Here is a 24,343-nt window from a genome sequence, read left to right as displayed (position 1 = left end):
ACCCATTTCAAACTGGTTTTTGGGCAGGCTATGGGGTGGAGACTGCCTTGGTCGGCCTGATGTATGATCTTTGGCAATTGACAAATTGGCAATTGACAGAGGAAGTGTGACTCTGTTGGTCCTCTTGGATCTCTCGGCGGCTTCCGATACTATCGACCAAAGTATCCTTCTGGAACGTCTGAGGGGGTTGGGGGTGGGAGGCACTGTTTTACAGTGGTTCTGCTCCTACCTCTCAGACAGATTCCAGATGGTGTTGATGGAGATTGTTGCTCTTCAAAATCTGAGCTTAAGTATGGTGTTCCTCAAGGCTCCATACTCTCTCCAATGCTTTTTAACATCTACATGAAACCGCTGGGAGAGATCATCAGGGGATTTGGAGCTGGGTGTTACCAGTATGCTGATAACACCCAGATCTACTTCTCCATGTCAACTTCTTCAGGAGTTGGCATATCCTCCCTAAATGCCTGCCTGGAAGCAGTAATGGGCTGGATGAGGGAGAATAAACTGAAGCTGAATCCAGATAAGACGGAGGTACTTATTGTGCGGGGTCGGAACTCTAGAGACGATTTTGATCTGCCTGTTCTAGACAGGGTCACACTTCCCCAAAAGGAACAGGTTCGCAGTCTGGGAGTACTTCTGGGTCAACGTCTCTCCTTGATTTCTCAGATTGAGGTGGTGGCCAGGGGTGCTTTCTATCAGCTTCGGCTGATACGCCAGCTGTGCCCGTTTCTTGAGATCAATGACCTCAAAACAGTGGTACATTTGTTGGTAACCTCCAGACTGGACTTCTGTAATGCACTCTACGTGGGGCTGCCTTTGTACGTAGTCCGGAAACTTCCGTTGGTTCAAAATGCGGCAGCCAGGTTGGTCTCTGGGTCATCTCGGAGAGACCACATTACTCCTTTGTTGATGGAGTTACACTGGCTGCCAATAGGTTTCCGGGGAAAATACAAAGTGCTAGTTGTAACTTATAAAGCCCTAAACAGCTTAGGCCCTGGGTATTTAAGAGAGCGTCTTCTTCGCTATGAGTCCCACCGGCCATTGAGGTCACTTGAGGAGGTCCGTCTCCAGTTGCCACCAACTTGTTTGGTGGCTACACAGAAACGGGCCTTCTCGGCTGCTGCCCCAAGATTGTGGAATGCGCTCCCTGCTGAGATACGATCCTCCCCATCTCTGGCAATTTTCAGAAAACACCTGAAAACACATCTCTTCAACCACGCTTTCTCAGCTTTTAAAAACTTGTTTTTAAATTGTTCTGATTATTTAATTGTTGGTTTATGATGTTTTAATTGTTAATCATAGTTTTATGTTTTATAATGTTTGTTTTGATTATTAACTGATTTTGATGGTGTTTTAATGTAAACTGCCCTGAGCCTTTTGGAAGGGCAGTATAAAATTTTTATTATTAATAATAATAATAATAATAATAATGGAAAAGGAATGCTGCAAGTCCATCAAACAGTAGAGGAGGAGAAAAGAGGCCTTGAAGAATATATAAAGGACAGTGAAGAAGATGCACTTCAAATGGTCAATAATGCAAAACTATTCAACACCAATGAAACAAAGCAGGCCTACAAGAAAGAACAAGTCAAGAACCGAGCAGAAAAATGGAAAAATAAGCCACTGCATGGTCAATATTTGCATAATATAAGTGGAAAATCAGACATCACCAAGACCTGGCAATGGCTTAAGAATGGCAACTTGAAGAAAGAAACAGAGGGTTTAATACTGGCTGCACAAGAACAGGCACTAAGAACAAATGCAATAAGAGCAAAAGTCAAAAAATCCACCACAAACAGCAAGTGCCACCTTTGTAAAGAAGCAGATGAAACCATGGACCACTGAATCAGCTGTTGTAAAAAGATCGCGCAGACTGACTACAAACAAAGGCATGACAAAGTAGCAGGGATGATACACTGGAACATCTGCAAAAAATACAAGCTACCTGTAGCCAAAGATTGGTGGGACCATAAAATTGAAAAAGTTGTCGAAAATGAAGATGTAAAAATATTATGGGACTTCCGACTACAAACAGACAAACATCTGCCACACAATACACCAGATATAACTGTAGTCGAGAAGAAAGAAAAACAAGTCAAAATAATCGACATAGCAATACCAGGGGATAGCAGAATAGAAGAAAAAGAAATAGAAAAAAATCACCAAATACAAAGATCTACAAATGGAAATTGAAAGGCTGTGGCAGAAAAAGACCAAAATCATCCCAGTGGTAATTGGCGCCCTGGGTGCAGTTCCAAAAGACCTTGAAGAGCACCTCAACACCATAGGGGCCACAGAAGTCACCATCAGCCAATTACAAAAAGCAGCTTTACTGGGAACAGCCTATATTCTGCAACGATATCTATAACAACAGCAACAACATTGACAATAAAATGCATCATCCCTGCTACTTTGTCATGCCTTTGTTTGTAGTGGTGTTGAGGTGCTTGCTATTGTAAAAAGATCGCGCAGACTGACTACAAACAAAGGCATGACAAAGTACAGCCTCACAGTTAACAAGAGCCACTGGTCTGAACGGGAGATCACTCCAATCACCGCTGGGGCGGGGGAAAGGACTGCTCAGCTCAGCCCCTGGCAGCCACCCATCAGCCGGGCAGTGGCTGAATTTTTTTAAAAAAACCATAGGCTTGGCACGGTGGGGAGGGCTCCCCAGCCAATTGGAGCCCCCCCCCCGGACCTTGAAGGCCATGGACTGGAGCCCCAAGGTCCAGGGGTTAGAGCGCCTTCGGTTGTAACACATTTCCTTTCAGTCTTCATAATGTTACCCATAATGATTCTGTGGAGGACTCCAGTCCTCCTAGAAAACCTAGGTTTTCTAGCTTACTGGAATCTATCCCTTCTTTGAAATACAGTGCCACTCCTCCCCCAATCCTCCTGTCTCTATCCCTTCTATAGAGTTTATATCCAGGACTAATCCTGTCCCACTGGTTCTCACTGTTCCACCAGGTTTTTGTTACACCCACTATATCTATGTTTTCATTAGTAACCAAGTATTCCAGCTCACTCATCTTCGCTCAGAGGCTTCTGGCATTGGTATATAGACACCTATACGCTGCGTCCCTCACCTGGTGTTAGTGTGTGCTATCCCGCTTACCATCATTTGAACCATTTGAAAAGCTGTCCTATGTTTCCTTCTGCTCAATTCCTGGCTCTACTCTGTCCCCTTCTGATCTATCCAAAACACATTCACCCTCACACCTTAGGGGGCTTTGCTGGTCGAAGCAGATACCACCCAGTTCCTGTCGGCAACCCCTCAGGCATCATTTTAAAAGGTGCTCTGCAACCTTCTTGATTTTAAGTGCCAGCTGGCTGGTTCCATCTTGGTTCAAGTGCAGCCCGTCCCTATTGCACAGGTTTCACTTTCCCCAAAATGTATCCCAGTGCCTAACATAACTAAACCCCTCCTCCCAGCCCCACCATCTCATCCATGCATTGAGACCCCTCAGCTCCATCTGTATTGTTGTTCCTGCATATGGAACAGGTAGCACTTCAGAGAACGCTACCCTGGGGGTCCTGGATTTCTGTATGCTACCTAGAAGCCTAAACTGGGCTTCCAGGATGTCCCGACTGCATTTCCTAACATGGTTGGTGCCAGTGTGCACCACAACAGCTGACTCCTCCTCAGCAGTGCCTAACAGCCTACCTAGACACAGTGTGAGTTCCGCAACCTTCGCACCAAGCAGGAAAGTCACTGTGCGGTCTACACGTGGGTCACAGACACATCTCTCTATGCCCTAATGATTGAATCACCCACTACTAGGAGGCCCCCACCCCTGGAGGAGTATCTCCTGTGCAAGAAGAGAGTCAGACCATTGTTCTATCTAGCTCAGTATTGTCTTCACAGACTGACAATGCTTTCTCCAAAGTGGCAGGCATAAATTTCTCTCAACCCTATCTTGGAGAATCCAGAGAGGGAACTTGAAACCTTCTGCTCCTCTCAGAGAGGCTCCATCCCCTGAGGGAAATATCTTACAATGCTCACACTTCAAGTATCCCATTCATATGCAACCAGGGCAGCAAAGGGGACAAGTCATGCCAGACCAGCTCTCATCTTCACACGAAGTACTTTTTCACACAATGTATACCGTATATACTCAAGTATAAGCTGATCCGAATATAAGCCGAGGCACCTAATTTTACCTAAGAAACCCAAAAACTGATTGACTCGAGTATAAGCCTAGGGTGGGAAATGCAGCAGCTACTGGTGAGTTTCAATAATCAAAATAAATGCCAATAAAATTACATTAATTGAGACATCGGTGACCAGTATTGTGACCAGTATGTACTTTATTAGAGGGGGACATTTTAGCACAGGCAGATAGATGACTCAAGTATAAGCCGAGGCTGATTTTTTCAGTACATTCTGGGTGCTGAAAAATTTGGCTTATACTTGAGTATATACGGTAATCAACCTATGGGATTTTCTGCCACAAGTTGTGGTGACAGCCAACAGCTTGGATGGCTTTAAGAGGGGTTTAGATAAATTCACGGAAGACAGGTCTATCAATGGCTTCTAGTCGGAGGGCTATAGGCCACCTCCAGCCTCAGAGGCAAGATGCCTCTAAATACCATTTCCAGGGGAGGAGCAGTAGGAGAGAGGGCAAGCCCTCACCCCCTGCCTGTGGGCTTCTCAAAGGCATCTGGTAGGCTACTGTGTGAAGCAGGATGCTGGACTGGATGGGCCTTGGTCCTGAGCCGGCAGGGCTTTTCTTACTTACTTATTAAAAGTTGTTTTCACCTTTAAAAAGGCAGAGTCTATTGAAGATTATTTGTAATTCTCATGTGGGTTTTGTGTAAATCAGGATCTGATTTCATTTGAACTCCAGTCATTTATTTACATTTTACTTATTTTTCCTTATAACTCTAAAAGATAGTAATAAACTGTTGGCATAGCTCCTTCTCAAAGAACATGGTTGCAACCCTAATTGATTTCAATGGGACTGGGCATGTGGTTTCAGGACTTGGGCCTGTTTCATTTAGTGAATGAAAGGCCTCCCTCATATTTCAAAAGGAACAAGTTCAAATCCTATGAGTTAACTATTTTAAATTAAAAATACATCAAACATTCATAGAGTTAACTAAATCAAAACATTTTAAAACCTCAATTAGTTTTATCTTTCAAAAATATTTACCTCCTAATACAATTTATTTTCAGTAGTTAATCCCTATGAAATTTGGGGGGAGGGGAATTAATGAGGGAGCATAATTTAAAAAGCCCTTTCAAAGATGGTTTTGCTATCTCAGAGGGTAAACATGTAAGAACAGTACATTCATTTTGGAAAATTTGTTATAAATCCTGGTTATGTTTATCTCCACAAACACAACTGAAAAAATTGCCAATTCACTGACATTTTACCCACAGCTGAGAGCAGGAAAAGTGCAACAGAGAGCTAAAATGCTGAGCTGGATTGAAAAGAAGCAACTTTTACCAAAACCCAACTTACAATAGTTTGGCTTTAAGTAGAGAAGAACCCTAGTGCTTTAGAGTCCCAGTTTACATACTTGGTAAACCATAGCCAGACCGCCTGCTGGTTTAAAACCATGATGTGATGTATGGCACAAGACAAAGGCCAAAAAAGGCTGCTGCTAACAAAGCAATGGTAGCCACTCAAATGTATATGGTTTTAGGAATCAGCCCCCCTCATCCTCCAGGGGGGTCATGTACTTCCTTATCTGGCAGAGGCAAGGCAATGCTGCTGCACACCATACTTCATAAGAAAAGCCCCCAAAGTCCTCAAAAACTAGAGAACAAGAGGAACCCTGAGGTCCCAATGAACAGGTGGCTTGCCTCTTTGACAGCAGTTTGGACTCTGTGGAATGAACCTCCTATCCTTTAAAGTTACCATGTCCACTGACATATTGCCATCCATGCCCTGTGTACCCAATATGTGGGATCAATGCTCCACCTCCTGATACCAAATTGCTAAAGTAAACAGTTGGCAACCATACAGCGATACCTTATAGGTGTTTAGGGTACTAAGTATTCATATCCATATTCCTGGTGATGGGTTGTATGATATGGTGTGTCCGTGAGTTGTAGCTGAGGCAAAATTTGACTCTAGGAGTTGGTCACTAACACATTAGCCCATCATGTAAGTGCTGTATTGAAAAGTATGCACTTTGCTAATGTTAAGCCACCAACAGAATACCTCCAGGATTCACATACCATCATTTAAGGGTTGCAATGTTTAGTATTTAATACAATTTGTTTTTCAGATCTTGAAAGCTCAACTCACAACTGCATGGAGCTATTTTTAAAAATCACTCACCATTGCTGTACTAAATCTCCAACCTTATAAGAACTCTGCCCTGAGTTTATGAAATTATTTTGGACTAACAATTCCCTGCTCATTTAACTTTAGCTCCTTTCCTTCAGAAAATAAAAGAAAGATTAATCATTTTGCCCCTCTTTAATCCCACTTGCTGGCAAGATTAAAGGAAATTAAAGTGGAGTGGGTTTTTTTTGCCTATAATCACCTTGAGCTACACATATATTTTAGGTACACTTCTTGGTGCTAATGCCTTCTAGATTTATTTACTTTTTCCCTGATTCTGATTTGCATTAACACAAAAGCTGAAACCATAGTTTGAACTTTGAAGCTAGTTCCCAATCTAGGGTTAAGTAGGAATCCTGGTTAGTTGAAACTTGTGTTCTTGCCAAAGGGGGCAGGAAACACAGCCACCATGACATTTCATTGCCCACTCCCAAATGCTTAACCATGGTAACCCTAGTGTGGTTAAGCAATTGGCACAGGCCACATTCAGATGTAATATGAAACCAGAGGTGAAGGGGCTTCTGGTTAAAATTTGTGTACATCCGAATGCATGCAGCTGCAGTTTCGACCAAAAATTGATCCACAGTTTCCCTCCCCAGACTATGGTTTGTACTTTGGGTCTGTAGTGAGTTCCACCGCCTGTACCTCTGGTTTAGCAGTGCCAGCGTTACATCTGAATGCGGCACCACAGTCTTACTATTCAGTTTGAGGGAGGAAGCTCCTCCCTTGCTCTGGCTCTTATTGGCTGCTGGGGCTGTTCTTCAGTCAAGAAGGAAGCCCAGGCAATCAGATCCCCTCCACTGCAGTCTTGCAGAGAGTCTCACTGACTGCAGAGAGGAGCTCTCTGTTACACCCAAAGAGTGGAACAGGACTGCGGGTCCATTGTGAACATGGCGAATATTACATTGTTCCAGACTTCACTCTGTCTGCTTTTCTTTTTGTTTCTCTATCATCCTTTTAAAATTTAGAGGAGATATCAGGAGTGGTGCTGCTAATGCAACCCAACCCAGATCAGACCATGCTCCTGCTACAGGAGGCCCAAACCCACCAGATTATCCTCAGAAGAATTTTGTGAAGTGAACCTAAAAAGGCAGCTCCAGAAGGAAGCTTTTTGCAAATTTTACACAATGCTTTTTGTAACAAAAGAGGAAGAACACTGAAGAATAATTGGAAATTTTAACTGGAGAAGCAATTTCTAGAATTATAGCTTCTCTGAGTGAATATGTGGAAAACATACCCTCTTGGGGTGCAGCACTATGCTCTGCACCAGGTGTTCACATTCCCTATTTTTTAAAAAAACAAACAATTATGTTTAATGGCACCTGCTGATGAAGTCATTACCACTGTTTTGAAATCAATTCTTTCATCATGGAGTGTCATGGCTTTGATCATGCAAGTCCATAATGGAGATGTTACTTTAACAATTTTGAGTACGAAGCTCTGGGAAAGAAAATGAAGAACTTTGGAGCTTTGAAGGTGTTCACATCAATTCTTCCTATTACAGGTAGAAAACTACAAACGGAGAGAGAGACTGTTGCTCGGTAGTTGAGCACATATTTTGCATGCAGAAGGCCTTAGGTTTAATCTCTGGAATCTCCAGGTAGTTCTGGACAAACCTCTTTCTAAAACTCTGGAGACCCACCAGCTTTCAGTATAAATATGAAGCTAGATTTCCTCTTTAAATGGTAAAGAAAAAAACACAGTCAGATTGTATGGCCTAGGAAACAGAAATGAAGCAGGAGAACGACTTATTAGCTTCTGCCAAGTAAATGATCTCTTAAATGCTAACACATTCTTCATACAACCAAAGTGGCACCTATGCACATGGACTTCACCAGATGGAGTACACAGAAATCAAATTGATTACATTATTGGTGCAAGGAGGTGGAAGTGCTCAGTTATAACAGCAAAAAGGTGGCTGGGGCCCGATTGTGGAACAGATCACAAACTGCTTATGTGCAAGTTCCAAGTCAAGCTAAAACGGGAAGACAAAGCTATCCAGTAGTCATGTGCACGGACCGGTTCGGAGGCCATTCTAAAGGCCTCCAGACCGGTCCGGGCACGGGGTGGTTTTGGTTCGGGTGGGGGGTTCTATACAAAACAGGGGGGGCTCTACTCACCCCTTCCAGTAAAATCCCGTATTTCTTGAAGTAAGCGGGCGGCATACCTCCCTGCCGCCCGCTTCATTCCCCCTCCTCCGCGGCTGCTAGTGCTGCTAATCTTCAGTGTCAATCAATACTCAATCGGGCGGCAGGGTATCTCCCAGTCCCTGCCGCCCGGCTCTTCAATGCCCCCCGACTTAAGTTGAATAACCCTGCCGCCCCAGGACCCCTGCCGCCCCTTCCCTTCCCGTCCCATGCTCAGGGGGTCGGCAGGAGAACTCCCCCGCCGACCCCATCCCCTTCCCCGGGCAGCTGCGCTCTAAGGTTAGAGTGGGTGGCGGGAGAGCTCCCAGCCGCCTGCTCGCTTCCCCGGCTGCGGCGCTGCAAATGGCTTCTTGGAAGTGCGCCTGCGCAAAAGGCTTCCAAGAAGCCATTTGCAGCGCCGCAGCCAGGGAAGCGAGCGGGCGGCTGGGAGCTCTCCCGCCGCCCGCTCTAACCTTAGAGCGCAGCTGCCCGGGGAAGGGGACGGGGTCGGCGGGGGAGTTCTCCTGCCGACCCCCTGAGCATGGGACAGGAAGGGAAGGGGCGGCAGGGGTCCTGGGGCGGCAGGGTTATTCAACCTAAGTCGGGGGGCATTGAAGAGCCGGGCGGCAGGGACTGGGAGATACCCTGCCGCCCGATTGAGTATTGATTGACACTGAAGATTAGCAGCACTAGCAGCCGCGGAGGAGGGGGAATGAAGCGGGCGGCAGGGAGGTATGCCGCCCGCTTACTTCAAGAAATACGGAGGCATTCTTGAGGGGGTAAGTAAAGCCCCCCCCCGAACTTGTTTGGAATCCCCAACCCCAGTGCCGGACCGCAACTCCGCGGTTCCGTGCACACCCCTACTATCCAGCTTCCATTACATGATCTTGAGAATGTATCCACCATTTTCAAAGAAAACATCAGGAACCGCTTTGAAGTTCCGAACCTCATTGATAGGGAACCAGAGGAACTGTGGAATGAAATCAAAGAAGTTGTAAAGGATGAATGTGAAAAGAGACTGCCAAACACCAAGAAATGGAAGAAAGTAAAATGGATGACAGAACAAATGGTGGAAATTGCCAAGAAGAGGAGAGAAGCGAAAGTCAAGAAAGATAAAGATGTCAAGAAGGAACTTAATAGGGAATTTCAGAAAACTGTTAGAAGAGACAAGGAGCAGTATTACAATGGCATCTGAAAAGACCTTGAGGATGGAAACAGACACGGAAAAACAAGGCAAGTTTTCCAAATGATCTCTGAACTCAGAAGGAGGTTCCAACCTCGAATTGGTATGTTAAAGGATGCCAAAGGACAGATAGTAACTGATTCAGAGAAGATCAAACAGAGATGGAAGGAGTATACTGAAAATCTGTACAGCAGGGATGTCAACATCCAAGATACTCTAGAAGATATTCCCTACTTGCAAGAACCTCTAGTACGGGAAGATGAAGTTAGATCAGCACTCTGGTCATTTCCAAGTTGGAGGGCTACAGGAATTGATGGAATAGATACAGAAATATGGAAATCAACAGAAGAAGAATCAGTCAAAGCTCTAACCAAACTATGACAGAAAATTTAGAGAGCAACACAGTGGCCAACAGACTGCAAGAGGTCAGTCTACATGCCCATAGCAAAGAAAGGAGACTTAACAGATCGTGCAAACCATAGCACAATATCCTTAATTTTACATGCAAGCAAAATAATGCTCAGGATCATCCAATGCAGATTACAGCCCTACGTGGAAAGGGAAATGCCAGATATCCAAGCTGGTTTCAGAAAAGGCTGAGGATCATTGCTGATGCACACTGGATAATTGAGAAGCCAAAGAATACCAAAAAGAAGTCAATATGTGCTTTATGGGCTACAGAAAAGCCTTAGATTGTGTCGAGCATGTCAAGTTCTGGAATATGTATGAAAAGAAAAGGAAAATGGGTGCTCAAGAACATCTCATTGTTCCTCATGAGAAACCTATATACAGAACAGGAAGCCACAGTCCAGACGGAACATGGTGAAACAGACTAGTTCTAGATCGGCAAAGGAGTAAGATGAGGCTGTATACGTTCTCCATATTTATTCAGCTTATATGCTGAACATATACTTTTTTCCCCTGCAAGAATTTTTGCTTTTATTAGTAATAGAAATAGAAATGGTTACATCTCTGAGACTGACATAATTATACATGAATAAGAGCAATTACTCATCCACAGCAAAGAAAGCAGGGAAAAGAGAAAAAAAGACTTTTCCAGAGTGATAATATTTAAGTATACTTGAATGAATTAAGAGAATCTGTAAAAAAATTAGAAGGTACATCTAAAAACTAAATCCAATTGTCAGAGAAAAAATGAACCTTGAGCCTCACAAAGAACTCTCACCTTGGCCTCAGAAGAACGATTTAAAACATAAAAATTCCATGGAGAAGAAAATATAAGCATTAAAACACAGGTTTTACCAAAAGAAAAAGATATACATATTGTATATATGAAGCCACATATCCACCAATATTTTGTAATCAAAACTCCCATCTCGTCCCATACAGGTATGCAAAAAGTCACAGTAAAGTAAGTGACAGAAATCAGTTAAACCTTTAGCAGTCCTCCTCTTCATTTAACAAACAAAAAACCGGAGAGATAAATGGAAAGATATTCTTTCATGAAGAGATAGACTAACTTCAGCCAAAACTGGTCTCTATAACCCCCCACAGGGAGAATAGGCTATCAAGCTATGTCACCCAGATCTCTCCCCGTACATATATGTAATCCTTCTCAATTTCCTTCTGATTGTTTGCATCACAACAAGCAGTTCATTCAACAATTACCGTTATACAGTTTTCATAACAACCGTTGGAAGCCAATAGGAGGAAATGAAAATTTAAAAAGATACTGAGGGGGGGAAATAGGAATGATAAAGGTGTGTGTGTGTGTATATATATATATATATATATATATATATATATATATATATATATATATATAAAAGTTAAAATTTGATTTCAGTTAGAAGCTAAGGCTATCTAGTTAATTGTTCAAACCAAGTCTTAAGAGTACCAAAAAGTCAGACACTGAGTATTCCAAATAAAATATCTTGGTATGTAGTCTTTTTAAAGCTATTATTATCATATAATAAAATAGTGCCAATAATCTTATGCCTTAAATTTAAAATTCCCTCATTCTTCATATATATCATCTCCTCTATGAAAAGGAAAAGAGAAACACAAAGAAACAAAGGACAAAAATCTGTGGCAATTCTTTAAGTCATTAAAACTATCGGGTTTATCATACAACATCCCAATTCCTAATTCGGTTGTTATCAATTTTAAACCGTTATATAGAGTCCCCTAATTGAAAGGCCGATTAATGAGGTATAATATTGAATTATACTCAAAGTTAAAACCTATATATTAAACCCTAAATTAGTTACATTAATTATCGTTTCTTCCAGAAAGGTATATAGCAGTTCCTTAAGTCATTGGACCATTCTGGTATATCTTAAAAAATCTAAGTTCCTGAGTAGGTTATTTCAATGCTAAACCCTATATAGGAGTTTCCTAAATCTTAATGGTTAAAAGAAAGAATAAAGGAACAATTAACACAGGGGATACATTAAAATACAATAATAAGGTATATTATTTAATTATACTCTGTTAAAACCTGTATGTGAAACCCTAAATAAATCAAATGTCTCAAGAAAAAGAGCAACAAGGCAGGGGAGGAGACTTCAAAAGGAAAGGAAAGGAGGAGGGGGGGGACAAGCTCAGGAGGAAAGAAAAGTAAGAGAGGGAAGATAATTCCATTATATTAAAAATATATCAGCAAAGAAAAATAAAATACTGATAGATACACCACTAAAAAATATCGCGCTTTTCATTTATCCCAGCACAAAGACAGAACAAAAGAAAAATTGGTGAACATCTCGGCTGACTCACATAACATAGGGTTAATATCAAATCTTAAAGCCAGTGTCCAAGGACATGCTCTCATTAAGGGAAAGACTGAACACTGCCGGAACATTTACATGCCTGGGAAGAAAGGCTTATCAAGTTTCTATACAGTAAAATTCCTTCAGTTAGAATCCTTCCGCACAAATCTCGCCGTAGCTCCAAGGACTAGGTAGTTCTAATAAAACACACCCAAAAGACATATAGCTAAAGCAAATAAACTTTTAAATAATTTTTGAATACTTAAAAGACCCCTAAAAGACCCCCATCTTCTTATATTATCTTAAAGTGAAACACCACTTAGCTGTCTCCCCCCATGCCAATTTCCCCTCCCTGTATTTGGCAAAAAAGTACCATGATTGCAACACCAGAATAAAAAATCATCATCACTCCATCCCAGCTGAGTAACAAGTTCAGAAATTCTTCAAAGTAAAGTCAAGATCCCGATACAAAATGCTAATTGACATGAACTGTGATTGAATGGCAGTTCCATCAATGGTACTGAACTACAAAAGACTGAGAAGTCCTGATTCCACTAAGAAAGATAGAACATAGGAAATCAGTCCTCCTCTTCTTGTGCCAAATAGCCAGTTCTCACCAGTCGTTTTCATTTCATTTCTCCAGTCAGAGCTTCAAATGGTTAGTAATAGGAAGATAATTGTCCAGCCATAAAACACCTTGTCAGCCGTACAAACAGAAAGAACTATAAATCCAGGGAAGATCTTTTGAGATCCTGGCAGGCAAATCCTCCCTAACGCAGATAAACTGAGTCTTTCCAGTTGGGACTTTGTAAGTAAAATTTAAGTTGGTTAAATGTGTAGATATGTGGCATTGCAAAGCAATTTTTAAAAGACCCATTAAAAAGCTGCTTTTCTCTCCAAGCCAATCTTCTTCACCATTCCTCTTCTCCATTGCAGATGTCTTAACAAAATTCACAATCATCTCCGACAGATTACATGTAGGTTAAAGATCAAAATAAAATAAGTAATTGCTGTAGCCTCCAACATTTTAAAAGGATTCTTCAAAGCAAAACTAAAAGCTGATAGCATTTGAATGCTGAGTTCTCTGGTCAAGTCGATAGAAAGATTCAAAAATAGAAAATAGCAGAAAATAAGCAAAAGTTGACAGTAAAAGAAAACCGTGAATCTGACAAACTCACAGCCGTGCTGGGAAGTTCGAGGTGAGGAGGGGGAGGTTCACAAAGAGAGAGGGAGAAGGGGGGGGACCCATAATAATCTCCAACAAATCCTGTGAGTAGTTTAAAGCTTAAGATTAAAATAAGAAATAAGTAGTTGCTGGGATATCAGACATTTTTTAAAAAAAACCTCTTCAGGGCAAAACTGAAAGCTGTTTGCATTGGAATGCTGAGATCTCCAGCAAAGTAAAGATAGCAAAAAAAAAAAAAAAAAAGCAAGAGCTTTCCATGAAGAAGAAGAAAAAAAACCCCTGTAGATCTGCCAAACTCACAGCCATGGCCATCTCAGAGATTTATTAGGAAAGATAAGATAAGAGGAATAGAGCAGGTTGTCTGTAATTAGGCAATGAAAAGCCTCTCTTTATTCGGTCCGATGATCACGGAAAGGTCTCTCCAGATGTTCATCCAGGGTTTTCCAGACTTTTTAGGGTCTGAAGACCCGCTAGACTCCCACCTCTAGGAGGAGGACCAAGCCCCGCACACATACCGACCTCCTTCTGGCCAACGGAAGGTGATAAGACCAAACGATTGATGAAAGCCCTGACGGCTGGTTTAGTCAGGAGTTTTCGTTCCAGATGCCATTTTGCTTCAATCTATGCTGAACATATACTGAGAGAAGCTGGACTGGAAGATGAATGTGGTTTTAAAGTTGGAGGAAGAAACATCAATAACCTGAAGACACCACTCTGATAGCTGAGAATGCAGATGATCTGCAAGATCTGGTAATGAAAGTCAAGGAGCACAGTGAAAAAATGGGACGACGACTAAATGTAAAGAAGACTAAACTAATGACAACAGGCACAGCAACCAGCCTCAGAATTGAAAATGAAGACATTAAAGTGAACAGTAAACGATCCAGCAGTCAAGAAATATGCTGCAGACTAGCACTTGTAAGGGCTGCAATGAAGGCCTTGGAAAGGATATTTTGATGCTGTGATGTGTCTATACCTACAAAGATTAGAATCGTTCGGACAATGGTTTTTCCTGTGACACTCTATGGATGTGAAAGCTGGACTTTGAAGAAACAAGATAGAAAAAGTATTGACACTTTTGAGCTTCAGTGCTGGAGAAGACTTTTGAGGATACCATGGACAACCAGGAAAACAAACAAATGGATCATAGAACAAATCAATCCAGAATTTTCACTCAAGGCACAATGACCAGGCTCAAACTATCATACTTTGGACACATTGAGAAGATCATAATTCTGGGAAAAGCTGAAGGAAAGAGAAGAGTATGACCAGCAGCAAGTAGGGATGTACAAACCGGCTCGATGTCGAGCCGATTCGGTTCGATGGTTCACGGTTGAACCGAACCACCTCCTGTTTTGTCTGACCCTGGACTGAACACCCCCCAACTGTTCAGGGGGTTGCAGCCTTTTTTGTCTTTTCTTTAAAAAATAAATAAATAAATAAATGTCACTTATCCCCTCCAGGGGAGTTGTTGGAGGCTGCGGGGGGCGGGTGTTCCATGGAGTTTTCCCCTCCCCCTGCCAGCCTTCCTTGCAGCCCAAACGGGCCATTTGGGCCTTCCCCCTCCAGTGTGGCGGCCATTTTGGAGGCTGCTTCACCTGCGCAATTGGCCTTTGTGTGGCCTGCATCACGCAGAGGCCTATTGCAGGCGTGGCAGCCTCCAAAATGGCCACCACGCCAGAGGAAAGCCCAAACAGCTGTCCAGTCCGGACTCAAACCAAACCAGGCCAGCCAGTTCTGTGCACATCCCTAGAAGCAAGGTGGATGGCCTTGATTACGAGAGCAATGAATGCACCACTGGGAGACCTTAAAGGCCAAGTTGAAGACAGATCATCCTGGAGACAATCTATCTATGTGATCGCTAAGAGTCAACACCGACTTAATGGCACTTAATCAATCAATCAGTCAATCAATCAAATGGACCAATGATCTGATTCAGTGTAAGGCAGGTTCGTAGAAGTATCTGCTTGTTCCTTCCTTCCAGAGAGCCAGTTGTGCTATCATGCAGAGCCCAGATTAAACCTTGGCTTCATGCAACATCCCAGAACCTCAAGGGTGTGCACTGTTCTCTCCCCTTCATTTGTGAGCCTGAAAGAATTCTTTTTCCTGTTGTAGCTAGAAATAAGCCAGGTTTGGTTGTGATGTCTGGACTGTCTGATCCTGGCTTCTTCTAACCAGAGGCCTTAAAATATACCATGATCAGAACTGAAGGTTTGAAGCAGGGCTCAGATTATGGTTTATTTTAAGACCTCTGGTTAGAATAAGCCAGCACCAGTCTGTTCAGATGTCACAATTAATCTTAGCTTGTTTCTATCCAAAATTTGAAGCAGAATTTTTCTGAGGCCCACACATGAAGAACAGCATGTATTCTCAAGGCTTTGAAACATATGTAGCCAAAGTTTAATCTTGGCTCTGCATGACATCTGAACTGGATCAATATTCCTCTATAGAGCTGAACCAGGAGTTATGCATTTATTGTTTGTTACATAAAAAGTAAAGTGTGCCATTGACTCAGTTTTGACTCCTGGTGACCACAGAGTCCTGTGGTTGTCTTTGGCAGAATACAGGAGGGAGTTACCATTGCCATCTCCCGCACAATTTGAGCTGATGCCTTTCAGCATCTTCCTATATTGCTGCTGCCCAATATAGGTGTTTCCCATAGTCTGGGAAACATACTAGCGGGGATTCAAACCAGCGACCTCTGGATTGATAATCAAGTCATTTCCCCATTGACCCATTAGGTGGCTATTTTCATAAAATAGGGATCTGAACCTAGTTTCCCCTGGTCTCGTAAACCACTATGCACCACTGAGTCTCCCCACAGAGCCATTCAAAGAAGACCCCTTATTACACTGTGTCCTATTAGTAATTTCATGAACTTTCTAAGGCAGCCTCAGAAACAAGGTTTGTTGATTCAGCCTTTATACTTACATTTAGGACTGGGCTGCTCAGAAGTAAGCCCTTGTGATCATGCTTAGGAAAGTAACTGTAGCCTTGTATTAGTGTTAGTCAATATAAGGTCAGTGTACTTTTTTTCACCAAGGCTATTAACAGTTTTCAAAAAATTGCAACTTCCACAGATGGTAAGCTTTCTACAGTACTTTGAAAAATCTATATGTAATTAATAGACTGCCACAAAAGTGAATGCAATGGAAAATGTTCTGTGCAATCCGAGGATGAGGAACAATTACATAGTAAATTCTACAGGTCCAGTAGCATCTTATAATGCATTTGAATGACTTGCAAAATTGTTCTTAACGCACAGGCATCGATGGCATTCCAATGTAAATTCTAAGGATGCTGTGGTAGTATGTCAGATCCAATTGCCAGCGTAGGTATTGTTTTCCCACTGTAAGTGAACAATTATCCCAAACTTTCCTTATGTCCAATTCTATCCAATTTACTTTCTATCAAGAAAAAAACTGGCTGGATACACAAACTCTTGAACAAGCTAGGCAAAGAAGAAGAAAAATAGGCTGAATGTGTATCAGAATATTCTAGGCTTTGAACTGCCTTTGTGAAACATAACTAGCATTGGGGGGGGAGGGAAATTGTGATAATTTTGCTATGTTCTGCATAGGAACGTAATCATCTCTAAGAAAAAACATCAGTTACTGACTACAGCAATGCATGGGGTTTTTTTTTGAAGAGATTTCTTTGACTGTTTTATTTCTGTCTTTTACTTAACAGCACCTGTAGCTCAAATGGGGAAATTAGCAATAGAAAAAGAAAGTGTGTTCTTTAATGGTATATATTGTGAATGCAGCAACATTAACTTCAGTGTCATGTTCTTGCTATGACATGATTATCCAATTGTTTTCAAAGCAGCTTTGAAATTCATTTTCTAAAAGCCAAGCATTTTATGGGTCAAAACAAGTAGCCCTGTTTTTGAAAAACAAAGCTCTTTGCCAAACTGAGGGCTGATTAAAGTTCACAGAAGTAGGCTGCACAGCAGAGGCAGCTTGAGAATCCATCCTTAAAGCACCACACAGTTTTGAATGCATGCTCATTCTCTGGCCCTCATCCTCTCTGTCTCTGTCAGAAAACTGGGAAGTGATCGACTCTTCATCTGGATGGGGAATTATGTCTAAACTCTGATGTAATTGTTAGAGCTGTGCATTGCATCAAATCACCAACCAAGCCCAAGGAAATGCAAGCCCTATTGAAGCATTTTTCTCCAGAAAGGATTCCAGAGGAAAATGCTTCTGGTAACTTATTCAATACAATACCATATTGTATTGGTATCATATCAAACAGGATTGGAACAGGGGGCATACCTTTAGCAAAGAGCCAGCTTCTTTAAAGAAATGCCACTCTTCTTTGCCTGGTGCCACCCTAGAATTTTATGTATTTATTTGATTTCTATACCGCCCTTCCAGAAATGGCTCAGGCCAGTTTACATTAAAACAAAACAAAACAATTAAAATCAATTCACAGTTAAAAACTATAAAACACCATAAAACAATCAACAGTTAAAAATTCAAAATGGTTTAAAACCCTGGAAAACCAGGTTACAAGAAGTTAAAAACAATTACAACAATTTAAAAACCCTGGAAGGCCAAGCCAAACAGATAGGTCTTGAGGGCTCTCCTGAAGGCCAATAATGAATTCAAATTATGGATTTCTGCAAGGAGTGCATTCCACAGCTCAGGAGCATCTATAGAGAAGGCCTGCCTCTGAGTTGCCACCAGATGTACTGGTGGTAACTGGAGACCGACCTCCTCAGATGACCTTAATGTGCAGTGGGGATCGTGCAGAAGAAGGCGCTCTCTAAGCTAATCTGGACCTAGAATACATCAGGAAAGAAAGTAATATAATGACATTGTGTCCTTTTCCTTGCACATCCCAATGGCCATGCTCTATAGTTACTGGGCACTGCCGTCCTCCAACACCCTCAGTAATGCACCAAGGAAAGGATGGAACATCATGACATTGCTTCCTTCCCTGGTGCCAGGGAAGGTGGCGCCAAGCAAGGAAAGTGGCACTGGCTGCTACCGGATGGCTGCTGATTTCTTCAAAGAAGCTGGTTCAAGGCTTCACCTTCATGCATCAAGGCAAAGATCATTACTTGCTTAATGCAATCCTGACTGTGTGGAAATGTTGTTGTAATATGTCCAGCCAGTAAGTGGCACTAGCATTTGCTAGTGGTGATCTTAATTAGGGGTGGAGTCCCTTCCTTCTTCCTGTCTGTATCTTTGTTGAACTGGTCTCTTCCTGTTACACAATAAAGTTGTCTTAGCCTATAATGGCTGCATTCCTCTGAGCTCTCATGACCACCTTCTGCTTTGTTGTTATCCTAATGCAAGAAAGGCCAGGATTGGGCTGATAATTTGGCCCATGCAGAACCCTAATAAAAGTACTAAGTCAGACCACTGATCCATCTAGCTCAATATTGTCGAGTAGTAGTAGTAGTAGTAGTAGCAGCAGCAGCAGCAGTAGTAGTAGTAGTCTACAGTGACGGACAGCATTTTCTCCATGTTTCCAGGCAGGAGTCTTTCCCAGCCCTACCTGCCAGGGATTGAACCCAGGACCATGCAAAGCAGATAGTCTACTGAGCTACATCCCACCCCCAAAGGTGGCATACATGGGTCTCCCATCCAGGTTCTAGCCAGAACAAAGCCTGCCTGTCTTCATCAAGTTCATTGCCTGTCATGCCTTCAGACCAGACCTTGAGATCATTCACACTGATTAACTGCCAGAGACTACTTGCACACAGCCTGGGTTCCTCAATAATGCCAGGAATCATATGTAACACTCATTCACACCTGTGATTCCTCATCAATCCTGGAAGATATATTTATCTGTTTATTTATTTTATTGTTAAATGTATACCCCGCCTTTCATTAAGAAAATCCCAAGGCGGCTCACAATAATTTTTAAATAATAATAATAATAATAAGACACATTAAAATATTGAGCTGAAAATATAAAAACATATCTGATTTTTAAAAAAACAATTATTAAAACACAAGCATAAAACCAGTACAAAATACAAGAAGCAGCAGTGGAGACAATCATATAATTGGGTTGGAGGGATCAAGGGAGGGCTTTTTTAATAATGGTCTTACCACCGCCTCCTTGAGGCACGATGGCATCCTGCCCTCCCTTAATGAGGCATTAATAATCACCTCTAACCATCTACCTGTACCCTCCCTGGCAGCTTTTATTAGCCATGAAGGGCAAGAGTCAAGAGCACAGGATGTCTTCCGTATACTGCCCAGGAGCCTGTCCACAGCCTCAGGCCGCACCAAATGAAAAGAATCCCACACAATGGGACCAGATGGGACCAGAGGCACGTCTGCCGGAACTGCCAAAACTCTGGAGTCCAAATTGGCACGGATACGAGCGACTTTATCTGCAAAGTGACACACAAACTGATCACAACGGGCTGTAGATTATTCCTCCCCCATTACCTGGGGGTGGGGTACATCAATGTCTTTGCTACATGGAACAGCAAGAGTAGATGCAATGGAGGTGGAGAAAAAAAATTCTTCACTGCCCCCATTGCCACGGAGTAGTCCCTAAAATGGGCTCTAGCTCATGTTCAGTTGGATTCGTCACGGCTCTTCCTCCAACGTAGTTCCAGTCGTCACCCGAATTGTTTCATCGCCCTAAGTTCATATGGATCATTGTGAAGGTTTTACTAATGTATGAAATATCTGATTTATAAGAGTGGTTGTTTTATAATAGATATATATTATATGTTATATGCCGGATTTTTAAAAAAATTGTACTTGGAGATAGATTCTATGGAGGTTCTTTACATATCATTATCATCACAAACTATGCCATTGAGGTGTCCCTTTGTGTCCCCTACAGCTGTAGCAAATTTGGTTCAAATTGGTTGTGCAGTTCACAAGTTAGCCCACTTGCTCCTCAAACGTTCATGCATCTGCCATCTTGAATCAGGGTGGATGACATCACCACTATGCTGTTGACATGTCCCTACAACAGTACTAAATTTGGTTCAAATCGGTCTAGGCATTGCAAAGTTGTTAGGGACACACACACACAGCTGGGTAATCTCATAAGCTTACTTTCCTTAAGGAACAGTAAAGAGGAGAGGGGAGAGTATGTGCTTTTGAGACTAGAGGACATTGTGTCAAACCAATTTGGTTCCATGTGGCATCTGTATCAGTCCTGTGTCACACCATTAACAGGAATTCACTAGCTTCTCCCAAGCTTTGGCCTCTTTCCTTCAGGCAAATTAGCCCTGCCAAAATGACCTCTTCTACACAACTCTTAAAGCCAGTTTCTCTTTTGTATCACATTAGGTCCAGAACCATCTTTATGCCCTACTGATAAAGAAAGTGGGGAAACACATATCCATCACTCCCTGAAGAAGCAGGGCCATCATCAGTGAAAGACTTAAGAATGGATCCAATTCCTAAGTCTTCCTGAATAGTACAACCTATATTCTTCAATCAATGCTTCAATTGCTCTATATTTGTACCAGGCAACGCTTACCTAGAACACAGCATTAATGTCAGCTAAGAAAACAATTTAGCTCTGGCGAGCATCTGAATACATCATTCAAAAATCACTGAAGGACATTGAATTTGAGGATTAGAAAGATTGAGTGCACAATGAATGATCCCTCACAGGCTTCCAGCTTTCTTGGGCACATTCCTCTTTCCATAAGCAAGATAAAACAAAGTCAGCCCCTGCAAAATCACATTTAAGGAAAACATTGATTTCTGAACAAACTAGATTAACAGAAAAATCATTAAGAGTAACTTAGATAAGTTGCAAACACCATTAACTTGAACGATTTTTTTAAGCTCACCTGAACTTTCACCACTTCCCATCCTACCCTTAATTAATCTTCTGTCCTGTAAGCATTGCTGGAAATTTAATTTGGAGAGGGATATTATAAAGCTTGCACAGCATTTGCACTCTAGATGGGCTTTCCTGGACAGATTTTACAGCACACCAGTTCTGCTTTTCTGTCTGGTTAATCATCTTAATGCAAGTGATAAGGAGCCAGGAGCTAGGTGAGCTTCACTACCCATCTCCCATTCTTGCTGCAGTGCAACACCCACCCTAGAAAAGTAGTAGTGAAAGCAGCACGTCCTCTTGCCTCCTAGCAGAAAAGTAGAATTCCAGTGAGAGACAAGTGATGCCCTACATGTATTATCCAAAGTCTATGTAAGTCCTACAGATCTGGGGAGTGTCACAGTTTAGGATGGAACACAGAAGTATGCAGAGGAAGGAGATTCTGTGGGATTACAGCAGCTTTGAGAGAGGTGCCCAGAGTAAAACCTGGTCTAGTTTTGCTTGAGTTTCAATTATTGGTCCCCCCAAAATGTGGACAAGGTGTTTAGTCTAGTTCGGCCGACCATGAGCATGCTTGACGCTTGCCTTCATGGGCTTATTAAATCTAGTAGGGAGAGAGATTTTAGCTGGATCCTAAAGGTTCTAAATGCCTCCTTGAGAGAGGGAGTGGTCCCAGCTCCATTGAAGGAAGTTATTATTCAATCACTCCTAAAGAAACCCAGTTCGAAATCCAGAGGATGTAAACTACTTGTGGCCAATATTCCCTTCCTGGGCCAGGTGCTTGTGTGTGTAAGTGCAAGGCTGCTTAACTTCAGCCCTCCAGCTCTTTCTGGATGACAACTTCCATAATCCCCAAGTACAGCAGTCAATAGCCAGGGATTGTGGGGATTGTAGGCCAACATTTGCAGGAAGGCCGAAGCTGAACAGCCCTGTTGTAGTGGCTGACCAGCTCTATCTATCTATCTATCTATCTATCTATCTATCTATCTATCTATCTATCTATCTCTCTGCTTATATCCTGCGCTTCCTCCGAGGAGCTCAGAGTGGTGTACATGGTGATTTTTATCTTCACAGCAGCCCTGTGAGGTAGGTTAGGCTGAGAAATGCATGAGTGGCCCAGAGTCACCCAGTGAGTTTCATGGTTGAATGGGGATTCAAACCTGGGTCTTCCTGGTCCTAGTCCAACACTCTAACCACTATGTTGCTCTTGGAGGAAACGGACTATCAGGATCCTTTTCAATCAGGCTACAAGCCCAGCTTTGGGAAATGCTTTGGTCGCCCTGTGGGATGACCTGTGCAGAGAGAGATAGAGAGATGGGGTGTGTGTGTGCAACCCTATTAATTCTCTTGGGTCTGTCAGTGGCTTTTGATACCATTGACCATGATATCCTTTTGGATAGGCTGGCCAAGTTGGGTGTGGGAGGCACTGCTTGGAGGTGGTTCTGCTCCTACCTTGAGGCCTGTTCTCACAAGGTGGTGCTGGGGAGTTACTGCTCAAGCCCTTGGCAGTTGTGCTTTGGAGTGCTGCAGGGTTCCATTGGGTTCCATTCTTTCCCCTATGCTGTTTAACATCTATATGAAACTGCTGGGAGAAATCATCCAGAGATTTGGCCTGAGGTGTCATCAGTATGCAGATGGCATATCTCTCCTTTTCATCAGATGCAGGTGAGGTGGTGACTGTCCTGAATTGGTGCCTGGATGGAATAATGGACTGCATGAATGTGAACAAGCTGAGACTCAATCCAGACAAGACAGAAGTACTGTTGGTCAGTGCTTTCACTGCCCGAGTAAATGAAGTTCAGCTTGTTCTAGATGGGGTTGTACCCCGCCCCCGAAGGACCAGGTTTGCTGTTTGGGGATGCTCATCAATCCAGCACTGTCACTAGAGGCTCAAGTGGCCTCTGTGGCTCGGGGTGCCTTTTATCAAGCTTCGGCTGATACACCAGCTGCAACCGTACCTGGATAGAGATAGCTTGGCCACAGTTACTCATGCTCTCCTAAACTCTCGCTTGGATTACTGCAATGCATTGTTGTTGTTGTTGTTAATTTGATTTCTATACCCCCCCTTCCAAAAATGGCTCAGGGTGGTTTACATAGAGAAATAATAAATAAATAAGCTGGATCCCTGCCTCCAAAGAGCTCACAATCTAAAAAGAAACATAAGATATACACCAGCAACAGTCACTGGAGGTACTGTGCTGGGGGTGGATAGGGCCAGTTACTCTCCCCCTGCTGAATAAAGAGAATCACCACTTTTAAAAGGTGCCTCTTTGCCGAGTTAGCAGGAGATGGGGCATTGTACATGGGGCTGCCTTTGAAACTGAAGCTGGTACAAAATATTATATTGCAATATTATTAACTGTGACTGGATGTTTTGAGCATATTACACCAGGGCTTCATCAGCTGCACTGGCTCCCAGTCCATTTCTGGGCCCAACCTGGCAAAGTGCTAGTGTTAACCTTTAAAACCCTGACTGGCATGGGACCAGATTACTTGAGAGAGCACCTTGCCCCATATGTCCCAACCCGGACCTTAAGGTCTTCTCTGGAGACCCTGCTCTGAGTGCCCCTGCTAAACGAGGTGAGGCAGGTGGCTACCAGGGAGAGGCACTGTTCAGTTGCATCCCATTTATGGAAAAGCCTCCCTAGTGAAGTTCGGCTGGTGTCATCACCTTGTTCTTTTAGATGCCAGGTGAAGACTGCCTTCTTCACTTGGGCCTTTTACATTTTAAAATTTTGATCTGATTTTAAGTGTTTGTTTTTAAAAGGTCTTTTAAATTGTTTTTGTATTGTATTTTGTATTTTCTCCCTCCACCTTTTTTTGGTCTGTTATGATTTAATTTCTTTTGTGGTTTTATCTCATGTTTTAATGTTGCATTGTAAGCAGCCCAGAGAACAATTTCTAATGGGGCAGCTAACAAAGTTTACTTATTTATTATTACTTATTATTATTATTTCTTGTTTACACAGTCAGACAGGTGTTATTGACTGGTTTGATTTATTCAGACATTGAGTCCTTCCCAAGGAACTGGGATGGCTGAATTTTAT

The 24,343-nt window shown here is 42.5% G+C and overlaps 1 long non-coding RNA gene across 1 annotated transcript in view; it reads right to left on the bottom strand.

Annotated features, from left to right (window-relative positions):
* Positions 1-22,802, bottom strand: part of LOC128346782 (uncharacterized) — a 30,715-nt gene extending 7,913 nt beyond the window's left edge. The window contains exons 1-2 of the long non-coding RNA XR_008317211.1: positions 22,749-22,802; positions 20,988-21,184 (exon numbers count right to left, since the gene is read on the bottom strand). This is a non-coding gene — a long non-coding RNA (uncharacterized LOC128346782). The remainder of the gene's footprint in view (positions 1-20,987; positions 21,185-22,748) is intronic.
* Positions 22,803-24,343: the final 1,541 nt, after the last annotated feature.

The sequence above is a fragment of the Hemicordylus capensis genome, chromosome 1 (assembly GCF_027244095.1).
Source record: "Hemicordylus capensis ecotype Gifberg chromosome 1, rHemCap1.1.pri, whole genome shotgun sequence".
Classification (NCBI taxonomy): domain Eukaryota; kingdom Metazoa; phylum Chordata; class Lepidosauria; order Squamata; family Cordylidae; genus Hemicordylus; species Hemicordylus capensis.
The sequence above is the reverse complement of the archived record's forward strand: the minus strand, read 5'-3'. Positions and strand labels throughout refer to the sequence as shown.